The 24381-nt window shown below is 42.4% G+C and overlaps 1 protein-coding gene across 8 annotated transcripts in view; it reads right to left on the reverse strand.

Moving 5' to 3' along the window:
• The window catches only part of EBF2 (EBF transcription factor 2), a 143958-nt gene that overhangs the window by 107618 nt on the left and 11959 nt on the right, over window positions 1-24381 (reverse strand). The window lies entirely within an intron of this gene.

Below are 24381 nucleotides of genomic sequence, written 5' to 3' on the forward strand. Positions count from 1 at the left end.
CACTGATCTAGGAACAATAGGCAGATTAAGTCATTTCTCCTTTGGAATGGAACTGCAGAGCACCAAGGTCTGACAGCAGACACTGCTGAAGTACGTGGTCTGTCCCAGCCCTGACACACATCCCCAGCTTCCCAGTCACAGCCTAGTATTGGGTGATGACATTTTACTGTGGGAGGTCACAGTGCATTCATATCCTTCCTTCTAAAATCATATCCTGCCTTGCCTGTCATAACAGATGGGCTACAGCATTCCTACCTGCTCACCAGAGGAGCTTGCTAGTCCAAAATAAGATCACACAACACATTTCCACAGACCTCCTTTACTGCTTACTCCTCCTTTAAGCCACGACATTAGTGTTCTGGTTTAACAGTCTGTAGTGCTATACGGTAACAAGCCAGGCTAAGAGGGGTCTGCTTGTTAGTACCTAAATCTGCCTAAAAGGTTGCAAGTCCATTTTTTCATAATCTGAAGTTGTAATTGAAAAAGATGAACTTTTGCATCCTTTTTCTGCCACAATTTTCTTCTGCTTATTTATGGAAGCTAACTGAAAGCATCCAACTGAAACTAGTCAGAACTGACAATTGAAACAAAAGACATTAAATTACTTGGTTAAGGCCAGAAAGGGAAACCGTAGCAGATATTAAGATTACAACTCCAGAGTTCCTGACTTACACTCCTCTGGTTATTCAGTGTCTTCTCCTGCACTGGAGTTACCATGGCTGTCTCAGATCCGCAGAGAGTATGGCCACATCCTACAGAAGGGACTTTACTAATGGCCGGAGTGACAGCAGAACATTTCCCCATAATGATTCCCACAAAACACTGCTGTGCTTGCAGCCACCTTAGCACTAAAAGCAAGCGACAGAAGCTGGCACTAAAAACATTTTAAAGCAGAAAAACCGGTCAAGTAAACTTGTGCAAAAAGAGGCCAAACAGCTGCTTCCCAGGAGGAACTAGGAGAAGAGCTCAGACCCCAATTACTACTGGCACCATCCCATGAGTCACAAGAAGGCTGCTGAGAACCAGGAGGGCATGTTACTGGGCGGGAGTGGGGTGCAGAGAAAGGTTCAGCAGAAGGAATGTGAATGAGACAACCCGTTCAATACAGTCACTTATCGGTGCAAAAGGAAGAAGTCAGACAAGACTTCCTTACGAGTGAACACTTGTGATATCATGAGTTTGAACACTCATACAAAACAGAAGGGCAAGCCTTGATTCTGAGACGCGACAAAGAATTTGGCGATCCTACGGAAACTCCTTATAGGATAAGAGCGTGCACCGTGGGGAGAAAGAGGGCACAACATACAGGAATAGTAACCAAATGGGAAAGCTAGTCTCCATGAAAAAAAACACGTGTCACCCAGCTCACCAGGCCATTACAACAGGTAAAGGGAGATTTGATATTATTATTGTCTAGCCATACCTCTATAAATACATTCCGACTTGACAAATTCTTGAAGGAAAAAAAAAAAAAAAAAAAAAAAAAAAAAGGCGAGCGTCTGCTGTTATTGGTCTAATGAGCTAACTCTGAAATATGAGCTAAAGACAGCTCCCTAGCGGCTGCGACTACTGCAGGAACAGAGAGGAAACCTCTTTCAGAGTCCATCACTGCAAACCGTTGCTGACAGCTTGGGACTACACAACACACAGATTTATTTCACAGACAGCCACAGACAGGAATTTAGCACCCCAAGCTGGCCTCCTGCTTAGCAGAGAAGGTGTTAAAAGGCAGCCACGCAGAGGCTGGCCCCCCTCCACACACACACCTTTTCTTCCCTGACCCCCTCCTCGAACAAAACACAGTAGCAACTAATCAATTTGGTCACCTGCTCCAGGCAGCAAAACACTCACCAGGTTCCCCCTTTTCCATCTTAGTGTCATCGTCCCCTGCACCACCACCACTACCCCCCATCCCCTTACCACCCAAAACAAAAGTTACACAGCAACCAGCAGTGGAGGAAATCCAACAAGTCCAACAGCTGCTCCCAGTGCCAACCAAGATCAGCTGCAGCGCCTCCAAAACTCCCAAATATTTTGCATGACCTTTCATCTTACAAATTAATTTATTGCCAAACAGCAGCCAGTTCCCTTTGTACCTGACAGCTTGCAATCACTGAACTCATCCAAAAAGATTGCAAGGAGGAGAAAACAAGAAGTCATATACCCTGCTGAAGTATGTCTGTCCTTTTTTAAAACTTTGGTTTCAACTTTTAAAATATAAACCTTTATTATTATTCTTGCCCTCAAAATCTGCTTTTGAAGAAAAAGAAAAAAGAATTTGCAGAGTTTCACATCATTTCAGTTAAATAATGTATTGATAAACTGGGAGTAGAAAAAAATAGGACAAACTGATCACTGCAGGTTCTCACAGACACAAATATTTATACATAATACAGAGAAACTTCATTTCTATTAACACAACTGCAAAAGCTCCAAGAGATTCTGCAAAACTAGAGGAAATTTGATAGTTGGCAGTGTAGCTAGTGCTGATTAGATACACAAAACCTGCCTGCTCACACATCATGCTCCTATTTTTAGATTTTTAGGAAACAAAGAGCCTTTATTAATGGCTATCTTCTTGTTTGGGAAAAAGGGAGGGGAATAATTTTGTTTATATTTCTCAATCAGCCTGCTGGCTTTCACACAAAGCACTAAAGCAATTACACTGGCTAGAGCACTAGATGAGAGATAGCAAACATCGTTAACATTATTATTCATTTACTTAATTCATTTCTTTCTTCTTCCACTCCTAGAGACAGCGCACCCAGGATCTAATACATCCCTCTACTACTGAATGGAACTCCCATGAATGTCGGACACCTGCCTTCAGGGAAGCAATGCACCAAGTTACAGCAGGGGAATATATTAATAAAATACAGCAAGAGATTCCTCAGCAGGGCCACACTAGGGAGAGCGCTGGATGACCTAATCGAGATGGAAAAGACCTAAAAGACCTTTCAAAAGTGAAAGGTTGGTTCCATTGACAAAGCAGCCCCAAACCCACGGACTCATAAAGAAATACGCCATAGGCACATGCTGAACACTGCAGGTTAAATTTTCTCTTTGGACACTGACAAAAGATTCTTCAAACTAACTTCATTCTCTCCCCTGAAAAGAGGTCATTGGTGCTATGTACCATTAGATAAGAGTATTTAGAGCAGAATTCTTAAATCCAAAAGCAACAGGCTAGAAATGGCTTCATTTTCAAAAGCTCTTAAGAGCCAGCAATTTCTGTAGTGTCAACTGCTGCCTTTAGGCTAATTTTTCCAAGCCAGCTATTAGATTTGGATTAAAATTTCCATTATAAACTCAGGCAACACATAAGATCTCAGTCTAAATAGTGACAGGGGAGCTAAAGCTTAAATTTTTAATGTTCAAGACCTTGGTCCATAAGGAGGCCAGCTTCAGAGAAAGTTTTCATTTGCTGGTGAAGAAACAGCCTGCAACCAGCAACACTGAGATCCAGCCCTTCACAACGCTGTCACACATACAAATCAAAACCTTTCCTGCTGCCGCTATGAACAGCTTGAGATGATCTCCTTGCCATTCAATTAGAAGCTGCTAGCCTTTTAGCACTCTAAGTGATTTCTGATGCATGTTAAGAAACTCTCCTCCTGGCCCAGAGTAACCAGGCACTATATTAACCAGATTGCTCAACAGTGACAAAGTGTATTTGCATTCCAAGGTGAAATCTATTAAGGGGCAAAGATGAAGTGTGAGATTTCAGTGCAGACAAGGTGATCAGATAATGACGTTATCCTACACAATGCAGGATCTGGTTATCATTTCAAACTAAACTGTTTGTTCACTCTCCTCTCCACCCACCTACCAAGTACATGAGACTCCAGATTTTAACATGAGATAGGGGCAAACATCAGGGGTAAAGCTTCACGCTGTTCAGGGGTTAGCTTAGATAAGCATCCAGCTGAAGCCTAGGAGCTTGATAAATCAGATAGGAAATCTCCTCCATATAGGCTCTTCCCCTCTTTTTTAATCAGGTTTATACAAATTGTCCTTTCCCATTTCTCTAAGCACATTTACAGCCGTTTAGATATAGTAATTAATTTACAAAGAGGCTTATTCTCATCGAGAGCACCCAGTTGAAGAACCAAGTTACCGGCCGAGACAAAAGCTTGAAAAATAAGACACACCATAGGTCCTGCCACCACGGGCGAGCATTTGCTTTGCCTGCTCATAGCAGAAGGCACTGAAGTCCGCTGGACAGAGCGCTTCACCAAAGCGGCTTCTGCTGATTCTGTTCTCCCCATGTTGACATTTGACCACCACAAAACTCTGTTCTTTTTCTGTTCCTCCTTTGTAGCCCTAGTATTTTTAGGAGGTAAAGTCTTTCTTTACCTCCTTTGTAGCTCTAGTATTTTTAGGAGGTAAAGTCTATTAGTACAGCCTGATACGGCATTCAAATAAATGGGAATACTTTGCTGTCTTGATTTTTAGATCAGATTCTGCTCTCACACACAGACTGAGGAGCGATGAGCCAAGGCAATCAGCCAAGGCTGGGTCCCTTGCACCAGCAGAGGGAGTGAATTACAGCATCTCTGGCTTCTGCTTCGCCTTCTTTACACCCAACCCCTTCATCCCACTCCATCGCACAACTTCTCAGCATTTCCCCCTTCCCCACCCCGCAGCAATCCCTAAAGACAAACCTGCAAGTGTAACTGAAGCCCAACACAGGCTTCGGAAGCAGGGGAAGGTCCACAAGCCAGAGGTTCAGTTCTCCCCCTTCCTGTAGCGTCCCGTCACCAAAATGAAAAGAAGCACCACTGCTTTTTGAGTCCTGCACAGCTCAGATCTCCACCCAGTCCTTCCTCCAGAGCTGGGATACTTCAATCCGAGAGCCCGTATTTCAATGGTATATTTATTAGTTCCACCTGGCATTTCAAACGGGAATTCCTTAGTGCAATTCTGATTCCTTGCTGACTTCTCCAGCCTCATTTTCCCACTTTCTGGTTCAGAAACATCAAGAATCTGCTACAGTGAAAAACAAAGGCTGAAAGTTTTGATTTTTCAGCAGAAATGAAATAATGCCAGATTCAAGTTTTTCTAGTGGGGGGGTTGATTTAATGGTGTGCTTTGGACACACATGCACAACACCAAAGGAAAGCAAACACTCTTAATTTGGGCGGGGGTGTGTGTGTGTGTGTGTGGAGTCCAAAAAAGTCAAAAACAGTTCCACAGAATTTTCGAGGGGTTTTGCAGCCCTATGGAAACCCTCTTAGGAGCTTAGGAATTTCTTACTGATAGATCATGGAAACTCATTCCTAAGAATGTGCTAGCATGAAAAGCAGCAAGGGATATTATTTTAAAAGCTAGACAGAGAAAATGGCCAAGATTGAGATCCCACCCACAAAAATGAGATTTTATGTTCAAAACTTGTTTGTCTGATCACTGGTCTTATTTTTTTATTCTGGATCTGATTATTCCTGTTAGTCAGCCTCATCTGCCCAGGTTTCTTTTCCATCCCCAGCCTCCTTTCCCATCCCACTTCTTCCTTATTGCCCCAGTTTACCAAGACATTTCCACCTTATATTTTTCTAAACTTATTCAGCTACCCATATAAAGCAATCTGAGATTTAAAAAAAAAAAAAACAAACAAACAAACAAACAAGCCACAACACAATGGGGATAGGTGAAGCTCATTACAATACATAATATTAAATTCAGGAAGGGTGAATCTGTTGCACACTTGAAAACATTAGAACTGCTTGTAGCTCCAGCTGTACCAACATGAGATCTGTGCTTCTCTCAAGCTTTTCCAGGCTGGAGCTGACTCCTCCTTTGGGGTCCCAGCATACCTTCCCCACTAAGGTCTAGAGAGCATCATTAAGATATATCGCAGAAATGCTGAGAATAACCAGATTCAAAAGCAATACAGCCGATGTGAAGTACAGTAGTTGCGGTGGTTGTTTTGGGTTGGTTTTTTTTCCAAATCCACCTCTTCACTTTACCCAGCAAGATGTGATCTTCCTACAATCGCATATTTTCCCTCACTGCAATCTTGCCAAGGGCAATATTGCCTCTTGATAATATAGTCTTTGTACGCACCTACAAAATTAAGAGAGGTGCAGGGAAATTTGGGAGTTGGAGGAAAATAATTTCAAACCAAACACAAGAAAGAAGTACCATGCAGAGCTGGGTGCTGTGAGATCAGAAAAAACAACTTCTCCTCTCTGATCCATACTATAGATCTCACCTCCTAGTGTCCCACTTCCCCTACATACAGATAAGTCTCCCTTATGTCAGCACCGTATATTGATTGGGGGTGGGGGGGAATCAACAGTAGCAGCAAGGAGCCATCTCTTTTATTACTGGCAGTTCAGTAGTATTAAGAAGGTCCGCTGTGCTAGACACTCCATGTACATTGGCTGCAAGACAATTTTTGACTCAAAGAGCCTGCGACCCAAACCAATCGCAGCTGAACAGCAAGACCTTCCTTCTGTGAAATTTAAATTAAAAGGTGTTAAGAATAGTCATTTCACTCCCATAGTCTTTACCAATTAAGCTAAGTGTTCAATATGGTCAGGTTGCCCTCTAATTTTGATTTGTCGCCCCACCCACACGTTAACTCCAAAAACTGATTTAAAAAATTAAAGTAATTTTTGCAATTTGCTTAGCTTAATATAAAGCTAGAGCATAGTGTCCCCTCATGAATAGTACTGCGAGTGGCTACACTGCCTGACCCTTACTTATAATCCCCTGTAAATTCACCCAAAAAGTCATGAACTACATAATATTAGTTCTTACAGACTGACATATTTCCCTGATCTTTCATGAGCCACATGGGGAAACAGTTTTCGCCTGATCTGAATGAAGAAGAAAAACAGTGATCCTAATCAACCGTTTACCCTTAGTGGCTTCCCTAAACAAATCTGGGAAAGAGCTTAAAGGCTTGGGAATATCCTCGACCCTGCTTGATGCACTGTAATAACCCTACCTAATTATACTGATATAAAAACTAATTGGAAAGATAGCAAATGTCAGGGTAAGATGCAAATTGTAGGGTGTTAATTGCTGAACAGGTGCTGGAATAGAATTAAATGAGCATCTTGATTAGGAGAGTGGAAAAAACAAATGTGGACCCCGAAATCAAGTTGGCCACGTGAATTATTTAGCAGCCTCCTTGTACCAGCAAAAGGTCATGTTGATGTGACCTCTGCTTTGTGATGGGTGGGCTGACAAAACAATAGTGAACTCCAGGAGAAAACATGGCTTAGCAAAGAGATGGGACTATACAACATAGAAAATTTTCAATGGGATAAGGAAGGACTACTTTTTTCTTTTTGCTGGAATTCTTGATGGATAACATGCTACTAACAAGTTTTCCCATATGTGTCCCTGCAGTCATATGGAGCCACTAGTCCTAAAGCTCAGGGAGTCCCCGACCGCAGGAGGCCAGCCAGGTATACCGCCTGGTCCTCCTCTGACCTTGCAAGCACAGAAACAAGACTACTGCCATTTACAGCAAGTATTTTGGGATATGACCGTTGGTCCAAACAGAAAATGGATGAAAAGCCAGGTTTTGTACTTGCACATAACAGGATTTTCATCCACAGCCAGAAATTCTTCAGTGATGCTACTATGGTAGTAATTTATTTTTTTTTCCCCACACAGGCCCTCATAAAGCCATCTCACATTTCAGTTGCCACTGAATGACCAGCAAACAGATTAGATCAAATGGCATCAATTAGAACCAGCGGTCTAGAAATAAGAGACGCTAGCATTAACAGTTATTATTTGGGACATACGAGTCAATTTTCATGAAAGATTTAATCCAGCTTCAGCTATCCCTAAACTTGTTCCTGGTGAAAAACTTCAAATTTTTGCAAGAGCACACTAGGCGTAAAACAAGGTTTTATAAATAAAAGCCATTTTTATTTTAAAAAGACAGTTTCAACAAGTGACAGAACCTACTTAAATGTTTTGCCAATTAGGAGAAGAGCTATGAAGAATGCTGGAAACCAATTCTTTAGGAATTACTGAAAATATTTAAGCAGTTATTCAATTAGTTCTATGAATTAATTTATGATCTATCACGCTAGTTCAAACAACTATGGCTTGGGGAGAAAGGAGACCTTATCCATTGAGTGTGCTTAATAAACAAACACATCTCGACGGATGGTAGCAATCACTATTAGATGTTAGCCCAAATGATCACATCATTATAGGAGCAGCTAAAGACTCAGCCTGGAGCAGGACTCCATCCATTAGGCACCGTACAAAGTCACAGTACAACACCCCCTGCATTGCAGAGCTTCCAGTCTAAACAGAGAGGAAAGAGAAGGAATGACTGAAACAACAGGCCAGTTGTCCTGGACTGGCTTCATATATCAGCAGCCTCAAAGAGATCTTCAAATTAGTATAAGCAAGAGCCCAATTTAAGGCTTTTAATACTGCCAACGAAATGCAGAGGGACTCATAGTGCAAGAGATAGATCTTAATTTTTTCCACATACTAACAAACTACACACTCTCTCTCAAGTATTGCATTCCCAAACGTTCATGCACAGTGCACTGCAGTTATCTCTCCATTAAATAAATGTCTAGGCAACACACCCTTTTTGCAGAAGACAGGACTAAGCACAGAGTCCCTACAGACTGTGAGGCACCGTTTCCAACATTGTCCTGGCACCTGGAAGCAGGTGGTGTTAAGGCAGTGGTGAGGATACGACCACCTGTGCTTTGACAGTTCCTCAAGAGGAAAACTAACTTGCACAAGATGACAGCCTAAGTCAGTGACAAAAAGAGACACCAAGCATGAAAGCACTAGGTCTTTTCCCCTCCCAAACACTAGAAAATGCAATAAAAATACCTGCAAACAGTGCCAAGTCATACGAAAGGTATGTTTCTGCTCTAAGAAACGAAAGGGACAACGTTTGCAGTGTGTACCCTAAGGAGGGGCTGCACACAGACAAAGGATGCGCTGCTAACAGACCGCAGTCAGAAAGGAACGGAAACCGTTTCAGGGGAAGATGAAACATGCTTCATGACGCATAACCCAGGGCTTTGGGGGCAAGGGGAGAAGCACGCTTAAGACTGAAAACTTAGATCCACGACACTAGGACCGGACCTAAAGTTCCCTTTGAATCTAGAGGAGATGATACACCCTGGGTGACAAGGGAACGGAGTGGATACTGCACTGCCATGTTCAGTCTCCTGAGATAAAGACACCAATTTATTATCTGCACGCTCTCCTTCCTGGGGCCTCCACTGCTAGAGGAGGTATCTGCAAATCACGTTCCATCCTGCAGACTTATATTTAGTGCTTGCAGTGTGGGCTAGAAGCAGCTGCAGGGAGAAACAGACTCTTTATTTTTCAAGTTCAGATCTCTGTCTTAGAGGGGAAGGGCTGCCACTCCATTGTCTCTCCAATGACTTCAGCTTTACCTTTGCTGTTCAGGGCCACTACAGATAGGCAGTGTGTATCCAAAATGTTGGTTTGGGGCGGGGGTTAGTGGTAGGAGGAGAAGACGATAAAAGAGAGCCTCAATTCCCGTAGGGTTAAACTGAGCAAAACCTTGGTAGCCCGTTCAAACCCTGTCAGTATTGTACAGGGTATGATCATGGCTGTGCTGCAGGCTATGTTATACAGCTATGTAGAACTAGCACGTTAACAACTATCCTGGACTGCTCTTAGCCAATGCTGACACTGTCCCAAAACAGCTCATGGAACAGCTTTAGATTTCATATATAGAGAAAAATAATGTGTGTGAAAGATACAGGGATTTTTTTTATTATTATTTTAAACATTCATATTAAATCTTGCAGGAAGATAAAACTTCACCCACATCTGCAGCTTACGGTAGCGGGAAGTCTTTTGCATGTCAAAGATCTGAAGTACAGGAACATTTCTGAGCTCATAAAAACTCATTCAGAAGCTAGAAAACGCTCAAATCAAGATTAAAGAAGTAACTCTAACGTAAATCCTTTTTGACATATACAATACAAACCTGAATTGTATTATGATGTAATTCTTCCCCAGTGTGTCAGCATGTACCTCATTCCAGTTGCTTCTTGCCTCTTCCCCAGCCTCCAGCTGAGCCCAACCTGTTATCGGGTCCCAGTCTTCCAGCCAAGACCCCTAGTCCAGTACAGAGTTCCTCACCAGACCTTGAAGGCTACCTCTCCTGACCAGAAGCACCACTTTCCCACATTGCAAGTAAGCCATCAAAAGGATGCTCCCAAACTATGTACAATACATATCCACAAGTGTTACAGGCAAGCCTTTACTGATATAAACTATCTTAGCTACATGATGATTCCCATTAGCCAAGGAATCAGAATCCATGCTGCTCTAAAATCAGCACGGATCTGTTCAAATAGAGAGCATTTATACGGCAGCTGCTTTTCTCTTGCTGAAGCAGTGCTCTCAAGTGGAGCAAAGCAGCCATCCGACGTATGAGTGCAGAAAGACAAAACTTCATGTATCTTCATACACAACTCAAAGACAAATTTTGTGTGTAAAAAAAAGAAAAAAAACCAAAACAAAAAACAACCTGAAGCTACAGAAGAAAATAAAGGGGAACACAGTCACATTACCCATCACAGAAATGGTTAAGGTCACTGCTTCTGAAGGGCAACTACATTTTAGGGCAAGTTACCAGGCAGGGCTCCTATCCTGCTTGTGTCGCTTAGCTAAATAGAAAGAAACTGTCAGTGATACTTTTTTGAAGGCACCAAAGTAAAGCTAGAAAATGAGAGAACCAGATGTCCCTGAAGGAATGCTGGGAAATGCTTGAGATAAAGGGGAAGGAAAAAAAAAACCACCTTTAACCAAAACATCCCAGAGGATATTTTTTTTGAGATTCTATGTCAACAAGTGACACTGACACAACACTGTATACTTTTTCTCCCCTCTTTAGCAGAGGAATTTTGACTGACCAGATACTTTGTCAACATCAAGTAGAATGATTTACACTGGCATGGATTCAACCTTAAAAGTCGTCATTATTTTTCTTCAAGGTACTGAGCACCCATGTTCCTAATGAGAGTAGAGATATGGAAAAACATCACTATTCAAGTATTCCCTCATACTCCAAATCAGCATCTCGCATAATCTAGTTTTAAGATCCAGTGAGATTTATAGCTGCTAGAAATTTAAGCATCATTTAAAGCTGTCCAGATTAAAAACTTAAGACAGATCCTAAAGATAAACAGCATGTATAAATGAGAGGCAGACTACTTCTGCTTCACCAGTCTTCCAAAACAGCACTTTTTGGGTTAGATTCACATGAACATGGGAATCCTAAAGCTTCATCTTTTCAAAAAAGGAAATTCCAAAACTGTAGTTTCTTACGGAAAGTTTGGGAATGAGAGATAAAACAGAAGCCCAGATGGGAATCTTAGCAGTTTCATTTTTCTTTCCAGGACTGAGTTTCAACAAAATATTTACATACATGCTTGATATTGATGCTAAATGATATCAAGTGCTAATTACATAGCGGAATCAGGACCCGGTTTCTGAAACAGCTTTTTATCAATGTTGCATAAGAAAACCTAACCACATCTCTTCAAAAATAATTAAATGCAATTTGTATTGGCATCAACGCTCTGGGCTTCAAGTCTAATTTCTTTATGCCATCAGCTAATTTCATCTGTTCACTGTGTACAGGCTTTCAACTGCTTTAAACGCCTCTGTAATTACCCTCCCTATGCCACCTTTTTTCAAGCACTCAGTGATCTTCCTCTAAGGTTTGGCGTTTTGAAAAAGAACATGTGTGTGTGTCTGGCTAATGCAAACACACCTTGTGCAGTCATGCTTTTGCAACACAGCTCTTGGGTACAGAGCCATAAGAGCAAGGCAATTATTTCTTTCCTTTCCGACACAAGCCTCTTGCACAGAGCTGCAAAGATCAAGAGGAGGACCCAGTGGGAAAATATGGGAGTGGAAAACTTTTCCCCTGGAGCAAAGGAACAGACCTAACTAGAGCAAGTGAACACCTACAATAATCAGGCTAAAATAACAGCTTGGTGTGCAGTCAGCAGCAACAATGGGAAGCGTCAGAAGCATGCAGAACTGATGGTACGTCCTGTGGAGAAAGCCAACTAGTTCTTTGAGGGAAAGACTGTCAGAGGAGCAACCTCCTAGGAGGCTACAGAGCGTGAATCCTGAAAGAGTTTGTGGTAACTGACAGTATCATTTTACTTTGCTTGGGATTCATGTTTCCAATGAGAATGGTTACTCTACTCTTTTGTTCTTTAAAGAGATGAAAAATCCATGGAGCAGAATTTTCTGTCTTTATGCCAAAACCTGAGCAGAGGGAAAAGGGCTCAACTTTCCACAAGCTGCAGAGCCAGAGTCCCTTCGCTCGCTCATCGCCCCAGGTCACATGGATATGAAGTTCTGATGCTCTGAGCTGCAGAGCTTCTATAAACCCAAATTATTCCAGTTCAGTCACTGGGCTACTTTTTCAAAAATAATTTAGTTGGTACTGAAGAGTGTGTATTAAACTGACGTTACGGTATCCAAACACGTGAGGAAGAGTGTTCTTTTCAGAAGGAGGTTGGCCTGTGCAGATTGATTCTGCTCCTCCTCAACTACCTGTCAACATACTCAAAATACCTTCTGTTGTTGGCAGACACCATCAATGTCATTTAAATTGCCCTCACAATTAGTACTACAGAATAACCTCATGCTTCTAGCCAAGATGAAACTCTCCTCCTCCATCACCCATCTTGCTTGCCAAACAGTCCCCATTCAAAGGTCTTGCAATTTAAGCAGGCACCTCAAGGGAGAAGTGATCTGTCCAAGTCCCTCCGCAGGCTACAGCAAGGGGGGTGATGGAAACGAACTTCAGACACCCCAACTTCCATCCCTTCCACGCAAGCATACTCCGTTAGCACAAAGTGCTGGGTTGATGACAGGGGTGTGCCCCAAATTTACTCTTTCCTCTGCCTGACCTCTTCTTTATTGATGCAGGCTTAGGCAGAGAGCCGAAAAGGAGGAGTTGTATCTACTGATTTCACTGATGATTGTGGGCTTCCTCTAACAGTCTTTTCATTTCATCTCGCTTTGGTGGGAAACCTAGGATAGGAATGGGTTAAGACAATTCCTAGAGTTTTCTAAAGTATCTTTAATAAAGCACAAGTCAAAAAGATGACATTGGACTATAGATTTTCTAAAATCACTTAAAAGTTCTCATCCCATTCTATTTCTCTTCCCCACGGAGAAATACTCAATTTATGAAAAAAACCTTACCTTAGAGTTCTGCTTACAGATTGGTAAGACACTGTGCCCTATATAAAACCCTCTCCAAACTGCATCACATTTCCCTCAGAACAAATGCTCGTGGACAGCGGAATTACTTTCATACGTAGTTGTAATGGAGCTGACAGGCATATTTGGGTTGTCACCAACAGCTTTACTTCCTTTCCCAGCTGCAGGCTACCCTATTTTGGTACCCCAGGGTGGAGTGCAACAGTGGAAGGAGAATCCCTGTAAACTACTACTGCGCTGCCATTTCCTACAGCCCAAAAAAAGCTTCCCACTGGAACAAATAAGAAAACAAGGGTGCCTGTCAGGCTGATGCTGGACTGACATCCTAGATGGTGTTTCTACCTCACCCATCTCCTGAAAGGTACTAAGGAGAAACGCAACCTGTTGGGCAACACTTGGTTCAAAAACAGTAGATTGTGTAAATGTGGGGCAAAGCTCATTTTTAAACACTCCAGGAGTAAGAGTGCGTGTGTACTTGGAGAGTCATCAAATGGCTTGAGAATCCCAATTTAAAATCATAACAAAGCTTGAGCTTCAAAGAGCAAGGGTAAAGACTGAAACAAACAAACAAACAAAAACTGGTGGAAAAATGTAAAATTTTCTTTCACAGATTGCAAGTCTTTTCTGGAAAGGCAGACTGACTGTTTTACAGTCCTTTAGCAGTTTTTTTGTTTGTTTGGGTGTCTGTCCTGACACCCACCCCCCTGTGAAAATACATTTTAAGTGAAAATTGAAAATCTTATTTCAACTTTTTAAATTAACACAATGGAAATGCATTTGCTAGAGGTAGCGTCATCTAGAAATGGGACCTTTTGAAAATGGCTCATAGTTGGGCCTCAGAAAAAATTGAAGCACCCAAAACTTTTCTCTGCTAAAATATATATTTATAACCACTTACAGAATTCTTAAATACAACCTTGCTCCTGCTTCCACTGAAGTTAAAACAAAGTTAAAGGGAGTTTTGATGAGGATTTGCCCAAGATAAATCCCCAAACCCATCACATACCATACAAATGGGAGCCCTGGTGGTTGTTCTCTGCTGGAATAAATACAAAAAATCCCTTCAGCATGAGAAATGTCATCATCTGGTGAAATCAGCTTTATGCCATCTCCTGTCAGATGTGACAGCACTTGGGAGCTCATGAAAGGGGCAATTAAAAGCCACTATAGGGCAATCAGTTGCCACTTCATTTTATTTTATTTTCTTGAAATAGCTTTTGTAGGAAAGATACAAACCCACGCAGGATAGAACAACTCCTTTTGCCTAATGCATTCACAGTCACCAAGACTCAAATAAGCTGACTGCTTAAAAACAACTTGGGAGCCACAGTAAAAGATAGAAAATTATTGCTTCCTGTCATGGTCAAATATTAAACACAGCACACACCTAATGGCTCTATCACTCCCCAGGGAAGAAGCTTTATGAACAATAAAATCCCGGCAGACTTGCACTGTTTGGACTTAGAAGCCTCATTATAGGCTCACTGATCCAATACAATTTACAAGCTCAATGGACTCCACTTGAAGGAAAAGCCACCAAACATGGAGTTATAAATGGAATGCCCATGGAGAAATAAGCATTTATTTGTGAAGGAAATTAGGAGAGAAGAGGAGAAGAAAAAAAAAAAAAAAAAGACAGAAAAAGCAGGGGGGAGAAGATGGGTCAGATGACAGCAGCACATTAGAGATCCAAATCAGAGAGAAAGACAGAAATTTGTAGAGAGGGAACGCTCACTTGTAGAGGGGGAATGCTGCTCCAAGACAAGCTTACATGATCCAGCATGGAACACACAAGTCTTGGATTCGACTCCTCACTGTGTCACAAACAGTCTCCTACGTGATCTTGGGCAAGTCACATGAGCTTTTACTGTCTTTAAAATTATGATCCCATCTCCAACTGACTAAGGCAAGTTTCAGGTATACGTTATCTACTTTCTACCTCAACCTTGCCTTCATTTTACAAAGACTTTCAGTGATGTTCTGAGCAGGAAAAATTATTTCATACTCTAGCTGAAAGCAGGAAACACCACGCATGAATGGGGAGGCCTTCTTCAGATGTGAAGCACTCACTTCAGAGAGGCTAAAATCCTGGGATGTTTAATGGGTTGGAAATATATGAGATCCCACCAGAAACAGATGGTGAAAGAAACACACAAGGAAGGGATGGACAGAAACAAAAGGTTCAAAAGGAAAGCAAGAGGCAGTAACCAAAAAGGTTAGGGCAGATGAAGTGACAAGTCCATAAAACCAGGTCTAGACAGAGGCCAAGAGGAATGCAAAAGTGATAAGGAAGAGTATTTTAGGTCATAAATGCACAGAGGATGCTTTTGTTAGGATGCAAATACTCTGAGACGTTGGCATTTTCAGTTCTGAGTGCAGATGGATCCAGGCAAACACAGACTCATTTTCCAAAAGTTGAGTTGTAGAGATCCCATGTCTCACATTACGTCCTTAACTGCCCAGAATTTCTTCTGTGCTGTTTGCATAGTGAATTTATCCTCAGCTCCTATTCCCAGAGGTGCTTTAGTTCATGGGAAACTTTAATTCCATTTCCCTCTCCACTAGTACCAAACTCATTGATTCTAATGGCTTCTTACTCTGCTATCTCACCTGTGCTTCTGAGACCTCTTATAAATCAGCGGGCTGCACAGCCATTTAACCTCCTCACTCGCTGCTTAGGAGAACACAACCCTAACTAGATCAAATTCTCCTTATTGCAGTGACAAAACATCATTTTACAAGGGGACATGGATTTTTCCACACCATGTATGAACTCTCCTCAGAACTTCGCATTGCTCAGTCAGGATTCAGCCAGCCAGCACCATCAATGTTTTTTATCTCAGCTAAAGCACAACTAATCTAACAAGACTGGAATTCATCCATGCTTGCTGTCCAAACAGCACTAAAGCATCATGGAAGCTTATCTGACTTACGCAGAATTGCTAAAATCCTTTGGGTCTTGTCTTTATTGGACTTATTTTCTTAAGGCTTCCAAGCAGTAGTAGCAATAGTCAGGTTTTATTTCTTTAAATTATCTGTGTCCTCTCTCAGACTTAACCATGCTCCCCTTGCAGTTCTGAAACCAGAACACACGCTAACTGTTCCAGTTACAGACGCAGTGGGTCTAAAGCAAGGAATATTGGTGAACACTCCCATCCTTACATTTTTCCCCTCTAACGTATCCAAAAAGGCAAAGCACCCCATTCACAGGGCTCAGGTGAGGTCCTTAGGACAAAACGGCCACACAGTCGCACAATGACAGTGCACAGCTAGGAGCACCCGTGTATAAAACACTAGTGGGAACGAGGTTCCAGTTCCGTTAAATTCCTAATAAACCTGAGCTTGAAATCAGCAGTGACTTCAACTCACCTATTTTTTCCTTAGTTTCAGAATCAGTAACACCTTCAGCCCAGGCAGCAGCAAGTAACAGTCTGAGGGGAGAATAACTTTTGAAATCACTCCAAAACTATCTCCACCCTAACGGCCACGGTGTCCCACATGACCATAGTATTTCCATGCATCAATTTTCAGCATATGTATCTTTGTGTTATCAGTGAAAGCTAGAAAAGCACACACTTACACTTGATTTACTGTTAAACAGAGACTATGTGAATGGCACAAAAAATACAGGGAGTCTGCAACAGAGAGAAAGGAGCAGAATCTACGACTTCCACAGTTCAAACTAGTTCTTTAACCACAAGTCCATTCTTCATTTTTTTAGTGCACTCAAAGAGATCTTTAAGCTTCTTTTGACTCACCAGCTTGCTGGAAAATCTGTTGTCTGTTGACATTACGAAAAAAGAAAAAAAGATTAAGTGACCCAAGCTAGTCGCCAGTTTACTCCATTTACAAGCTTTAAGTGACTGTACACATCAAAAATTCCAAGATACTTTGGACAGCAAGCTAGCAAAGAAATTTTGCCAAAAGGGGCAGGGGAAGAAACAAACAAACAAATTACACACAAGGAGAACCACTTGTCAAATGGCTAGCATAGTGCACTTTAAGTTACTGACTCCCCACAAACATCCAGTCTACTAAAAAATTCATAAAGAGACAGATGGCACAACAGCAGCTCTTTGCAGGAGAGCTGGGTTTAGCAGTGAACAAAGGACTTTGACTCCCTAGGACAAGAGAAGAGATCAGTGTGGGTTTTGGAGGCTTGGAAGGGGGGATTGGAGCATGCAGGGAGCTGAGGAGGGCTGCGGCTATCTGTGGTTCCTAGTTTCACCCCACAGCAGCAACAGATTTGAGACATTTATTCTACCTTGGCAGCCTTACAAGGAGCATGGAGAACGGAGCAGGACAAGAACAATCCAACTCTGCCATGTAGATGAAATCTTCCTTGCAGTATAAACATGAAAAATAAAAACAAAAATTCTCATTCAAGGATCTGAAACCACTTTCCACAGCTAGGTAACTGCTAACACTTTGGTTAAGGGGGAAACTGCAGCACGGAATTGTTTGACTTGTTTGAAGTGACAGGGCAACTTGGGATCAGTGGGAATTTGATCCAGGCCCCTCCGTTCATGCTGTTCTGCCTCTAAGCATTAGGGAGTATCCTTGTGTTACCCAACGGGTTTTGAGATCAGCCTGAAAGGGAGATGGAAGGGATAAAGTCCTTTTTAGGTGGCTGAGATTAAAAGGGGAAAAAAAGAAAAAAGAAAAAAAAAAAAAGGGGGGGGGGGGGGGACCAGAACAAAACCACACCATACAAACCCCAAAACAAAAAACCCCAGGATATCCAGAAGTCTGCATTTATTTATTTATTTCCAGCCAGATCCTTCAAGATGGAAGATAATCTATATGCTCTTTTGTCATTTTTTATGTGGAGAGAGAACTTTTTACAGGGACAGAGAACGGGGCGGGGGGGGTGGGGTGTGTGTACAAGACAACATAAAGCGCGCTCCTATTAACGTGGACATCTCTCACAGAGCACTTGAACACACAGCATGGATACTATAGAGGCACAGTCAGAACGTTTAAGCCTGGCAACAGCTGTCTTTCCTGAAGTGAATTTTAGTGCTTGTGCAACGTGCCAGCCAGCCAGCCAGCCTGGAAGAGCTCTGTTTATCCATACAGCAGGTAGGGCATGGCTACCAGCAGGGAAGAAAGCCCCCACCCGTGCTGTGCCATTTCTGCATTGAGGGGACGGACTCCTATAGCACAAGAATGTAATCCAGTCTCTTCTGCTTCTTTATAGAGATGCTAACAAGCATGCCAGCTGTGTTCGTACTTTGGGGTTTTTCTTTAAGAATAAAAGCCTAAATTTAGCTGGCCAATATTGCAGTTCACCACCTACAGAACCTCTGTGCCAAGGGTGAGCTGGTGCCAGCGGCTAGAGCTCTGCTGGCCCAGCTGCAGATCCAGCCCCACGCCTCCACTCACTGCTTCATGCCTGTCTCGACCCACGGTCGCATCCCACAGCCCAGCGACGCGCTCAGATCCCACCCACCTCTGCAACCGCTGCCCCAGCAATGACTGCAATAAATAAATGTAAGGTGGTAACAGACCCCATTCGATTCTTTACAGGACAATTAGGAAAAGTTTAGGTTAACAGTAGGAGGAACTGAACCCAGGATCTCGGATGCTTAAAAGCAACAGAGCTAGGACTTCACTCCATCAGCTCAAAGACAGCAGAGGACTCAAAAGCCTCCACACAGCAAAACCATAAAGACAGCCAGCTACACTCAGCACAGAGCTCATGCTCGCGTGTTGCAGTGGTGTTCCAAGTAATTTCCCCTGTAGTAACAAAAAAAGTCTGTCCCATCCCAGTTGCATCACATTGTTTAATTTACTTAAGATGTTTCATTCAAATTACATATAAATTTCTTTTGACTATTTATCTCTTATTAAAAGAAGAATAAAACCAAAAAAAATGCAAATAAGTCATTCAACTGAAAAAGTCACTCAGCTCTTCCCAGTACCCTGAAGGCTTCAATTAGATCACAGCTTTAATAAACTAGGTAAAGCACTAAGAGTAACAAGCGCACAAATTAACCTGCTTAAATCTTCACGAAACAAAAAGTTTTAAAAAAAGAAAGGAACAAAAAGATCATTCCCACTTGATAAATGGGGAATTTACATCCAAAACTATAAAAAGCTTACCTAAAGTGAGAGAGAAAATCTGCAGTAAAATGAAGAAATAAATTCACTTGCAGCATCCACGACCTCTTAAAAAGAAATTTGGTCTTATGATTATTTGTGTAACTGGGGTGGGAAAGGTAGCAAACTAATCATAACGTAGGCATGACAAAACACAGTTTTCATTTGGGAAGTATCATCTTCAAACGAACTAACTTCCACCCCTGTATCTGAAAGGCACCCCAACCCATCCACTTCATATCCCCGTCTACAATTGCAACACAGAAGGAAACGCTAGTACGCAAAGTTCACGCTCTGATTTCCAGGAACTACAAAGGAACGTTAAGAACCACCACTTCAGCCATGAGGAAAAGAAACAAAAACTTCTACATTTCTGAAGTCTCAGTACCTCTGGAATTGGTAGGTTTATAACTCCAAAAACTAAGCAAGAAGACAGGATGAACAGAAATTAAGATCATTTAGAATCCACGAGTGCTATGAGCCACCATGGGAAGACACTAGAATCAATTTAGCTCCAGTGAATTTGTATCTTGTACGCCAAGTTAAAGCTTGCTCTAACATTTTGAGAAATAACCATGGCTCGCATTGTCCAAAAAACTAGAGTGCATATTTTGCAAATCCTTCTGGACTAAACATCTATCACGTAATCTCCCTTCTGTGTTCTGCTGGTCCTTTCAGTCCCGTGGAGTTATGCCCGTTTCTGCTTTTTGACGCCTGCAATAGCAGCATTGCAGGATCTGAGCTGTATTGTTGATGTTAAAAATAGAGGCAGCATTCTGAAGTCAGATTCTGATCCAAATTACACTGGAATTCTGAATGTTGCAGGAACCTAAATACTCTAGTGTATCCTACACAGTAAATTTCAGTGAAGAAGCTCTGAATTCTTATTCAGAATTCTTATAGAAACGTGCTAGTTTCCAAGAGTGAACGGAAAAATGACTGCAACGTCCCGAGGATCTAAATCTAGTCCCCAGAGCGAAGGTCACCACAGAAATGTTTTATTCAGCATAAGAACTTTTGGAATTCATTCAAGGAGAAGCAAAAACCCAACAACAACAACATGGCTGACATTTTTTTCCCACTGAACTATTTCTTCCTTTTTAAAGGAAATCATAGTTTCTATGATTTGGCCTAACACCAATGAATTGTGCCTCCCTACAGCAATAAAGAGGTAAACCAACACAATAGTCTAAGCATCAGTCTCTGGAAGCATAAAAAGCAAGGAAGCGCAGAAAGAAACAAATAAAGGGGACAACACTGTACTGCTGATGGAGTTATGTATGTTTTTGCAGCAACTTACAGCACAGCCCCTGAACTCAGCTAAATCTGGTGCATGTTTAGTTCAGTGCAACACTGGATAGCAGGTTAGAACCTCAACAATTCTGAATGCTTCATTGGTCTCATGAGGTTTGTAGGATGCACCCAGAGCGTGGTCACAAGCATGCAATGACAGGACAGCCAGCTGGACCAGACGCAGTCACTTAGCTAGCTCAGGCAAAAAAGAAAACCAGTCAGTTGCAGCAGCACAGACATTGGTGCCCATCTCTACCCAGCAGCAATGCCTCTCCTCGGTTCTTCACCACCCTTAGGGGGACCCAAAGTAGTTAATTTAAATTTGTGCCCACTCATGATAGAAGTATACCTCCGAGTACCATACAGAGCGTCCTTCATCTTGGACTCTAAACCCCTCTACCCTGCAGCTCCTTCAGCACTGAGGGAACCTGCTTGCCTCGCACAGGCTGCTTGTACAGTAAAACAGCTTCAAGATTAGTAAGGTGATGCCCTCCCAAACCCCTCAGGAAGCCACTGCCTTTGTGGGAGTTGCAAATCAAACGCAGAACTTGCTAGACCTAAGCTATACACAGCTCAGCCTAAACCCGGGTTCCATCTCTTCTCTCACACCTCGTGGTAGTCACCTACTAGAGCTTCAAAGATGTTGGTCTTTTCTACGCTGCACAATCAAGCGATGTTTTAACCATATCAGTCCTCAGACACAGCTGGAATTACAATGCAGACGGCATCTCCTGAGTGCCAACCACAATTTTCTCACACACTCTGGCAGCAGGAGCAATGCATATTAATTAACCTAGGCTCAAAGGGAGAACCTAGCGCCTTCAGACAACCAAGTTAATCTCTGGCCTCCATTTTCCTTCTTACTCTAAATGGAAAGCTCTAGTCCCGTTTCACTTTGTGTGCACTGTTTAGGCATGGATCTGCATGACACAAACGTGTTTTTGTAAACCCTTCTCTCTTGATTTTACTGGGTTTTTTCCACTTCTCTAGAACAGCTGCATTGTTACATGACAGATTTTCACATTTACCTGTCATTTCAAACAACTAAAAAAAAAACTTCATTCCAATTATTACTTATGCTTGAAGAAATCCCATAGTTCATTTTAAACTAGGAAAAATAACCACCATGAAAGCAACACTGAACTGAAAAATCTTACCATATTTATTGGCCTGCATGTTGCAGAGAGCTGCAAGCTGCATTTCAGAAATTATATTCCACCTTAAGCATATTCTTAAGCATAGATGTTTTCTTCTAAAGAAGCCATATAAAGATTCCCTAAATAAATAAGGACACTGCTGCCGGATTCCCAAGCTAGTTTAGAACACACATCACTCTCCAGCAGAGTCTTCTGCTTATTCGAAAGACAGAAATATTAGCCCCATTGAACGTAGCTTAGGAGAGTGGACTGTTTAGTTAAACTCTTAAGTAGTTGCACTTATGCTGTGGAAATGTCAGAGGATGACAGACTAGACGATGAATTCCTCTGTGCACAGACATGTGCAGCATAACTTTGTTATTATATTTGCATTACATGTGTTGATTTGGATGTAATACACAGGTTTATCTCTCACTCCTCAAATCTTCTTTAACTGGGTAAAGTGGTGGAATAGGAATAACTGTACAGAAGATGGAATCATTTGCTAGATCATAGAATTGTTTCAGTTGGAAAAGACCTTTAAGATCATCCAGTCCAACTATTAACCTAGCACCGCCAAGGCCCCGCTAAACCATGTCCCCAGGTGCCACATCTACACGTCTTCTAAATACCTCCAGGGATGGTGACTCAACCATGTCCCTGGGCAGCCTGTTCCAATGCTTCATAGCCCTTTCAGTGAAGAAATTGTTCCTAACATCCAACCTAGACCTCCCCTGGCACAACTTGAGGCATTTCTGCTTGTCCTATCACTTGTTAATTGGGAGAGGAGACTGACCTCCACCTCGCTACAACTTCCTTTCAGGTAGTTGTAGAAAGTGAGGAAGTCTCCCCTCAGCCTCCTTTTCTCCAGGCTAAACACCCCCAGTTCCCTCAGCTGCTCCTCACAGCACTTGTGCTCCAGACCCTTCACCAGCTTCATTGCCCATCTCTGGACACGCCCCAGCACCTCAGTGTCTTTCCTGCAGTGAGGGGCCCAACACTGTGCACAGGATCTGAGGGGCAGGCACACCAGTGCTGAGTACAGAAGGACGATCACTGCCCTAGTCCTGCTGGCCACGCTGTGACACCAGGCAGGATGCTGGTGGCCACCTGGGCACATTGCTGGCTCACGTCGAGCCAGTCGTCGAGCAGCACCCCCAGGTCTTTTTCTGCTGGGCAGCTTTCCAGCCACTGTACCCCCAGCTTGTAGCGTTGCATGGGGTTTTTGTCACCCAAGTGCAGGACCCAGCACTACGCCTTGTCAAACCTCATACACCTGGCCTTGGCCCATCGACCCAGCCTGTCCAGACCCCTCTGTAGAGCCTTCCTGCCCTCCAGCAGATCAGCACTCCCGCCCAAAGGCTGCACTACTGATCAGTGGCACAACAAGAAAAAGGTTTCGCTTTGAGTTTAGCTTCTATTTACCACACTGTTCACTAAACCATGCTACCCCCAGACAGCAGTGCGGAGTTGTAACCATTCCTTTCCTCTGTAGCCTAACCTGAAATAGCGACTGCCCTTAAAACCAAGTCTAACAGCTTTATCAGGCTGTACCCGCTATTTCTCTCATTTACCTTATTATTGCCACCACTGAACTCCAGATTTCACTTGCAATTTTGAGACATACAGACAGAAAGATGAAAGGGAAGAACTGACACTCAACAAGAAGCTGCCAGACTGAACCTAGAGGATGCTTCCATGCAAAAGAAATGCCTACAGGCAGAACGCCTATTGCTGTTAGCAGGGGAGTTACAAATAAAAGTTCTAGGCTTAGAGCAAGTTAGGAAAGGTTAGGACTCATTGACCACACAGATGACTTGAGTTGCACATTTTACACAGAGTTGTTGAAAAGTGTAACACTGTTCTAATAGTTTCACTTCCATTTCATTTTACATCAACAGATCTCAAATCCCCACAGAAAGCATCAGAATCTTCATTTTGCATGAGAATGGACAGCTTGCTCAAGATGACAAATTCAGTTAGTGGTAGTGACTACCCCCTTCGCAGCCTTAACTCATAGGTTAATAATACACTGCCTTACGTCATGCTGCTTCTCCAGCAGTGAGACAAGTTTCAGAAAATTCAGGCTTCGGGCTGGAAAGTTCCCAAATGCAGATTCATACCAAACATCAACACAGCCAAAAATAAGCTACAAATTTCATAGGAAAGGTCAAGATGGCATATCTAAGACTTCTGCTCCTAGTCAGGAAGCTGCCCCACACACCCACACAAACAAATCAGTTTGCTGGAATTTCCAACTTTGGCCCCAACCACAACTTCTAAGTACAGAATTAAAAGGGAAAACCACGGGGTAAAATGAGTGGAAGAACCCCGTCGTATCGTCAAAGCTTCAAAATTATTTAGATTAACTCTGTGATGAAAAAACAAAAGAAATAATTGTAAATCTTTCTTCAGACCAGCTTGACCATTCTGAATGCCAAAGCAAATTCACATCAAATATTGTAACAAATAATGCTTAGTAGAATGTAGGCAGAACATGCCAGGCACATACAGACATAAAAAATGAATCCACAATCAATCCATTTCAGCATCAGCTCTCCACCGGCCCCATGTACCACCTGCTACAGGGAAAAGAAACTCTTTAAAAAGTTACTATAGG

The sequence above is a fragment of the Falco cherrug genome, chromosome 18, assembly GCF_023634085.1.
Source record: "Falco cherrug isolate bFalChe1 chromosome 18, bFalChe1.pri, whole genome shotgun sequence".
NCBI classification, from domain to species: domain Eukaryota; kingdom Metazoa; phylum Chordata; class Aves; order Falconiformes; family Falconidae; genus Falco; species Falco cherrug.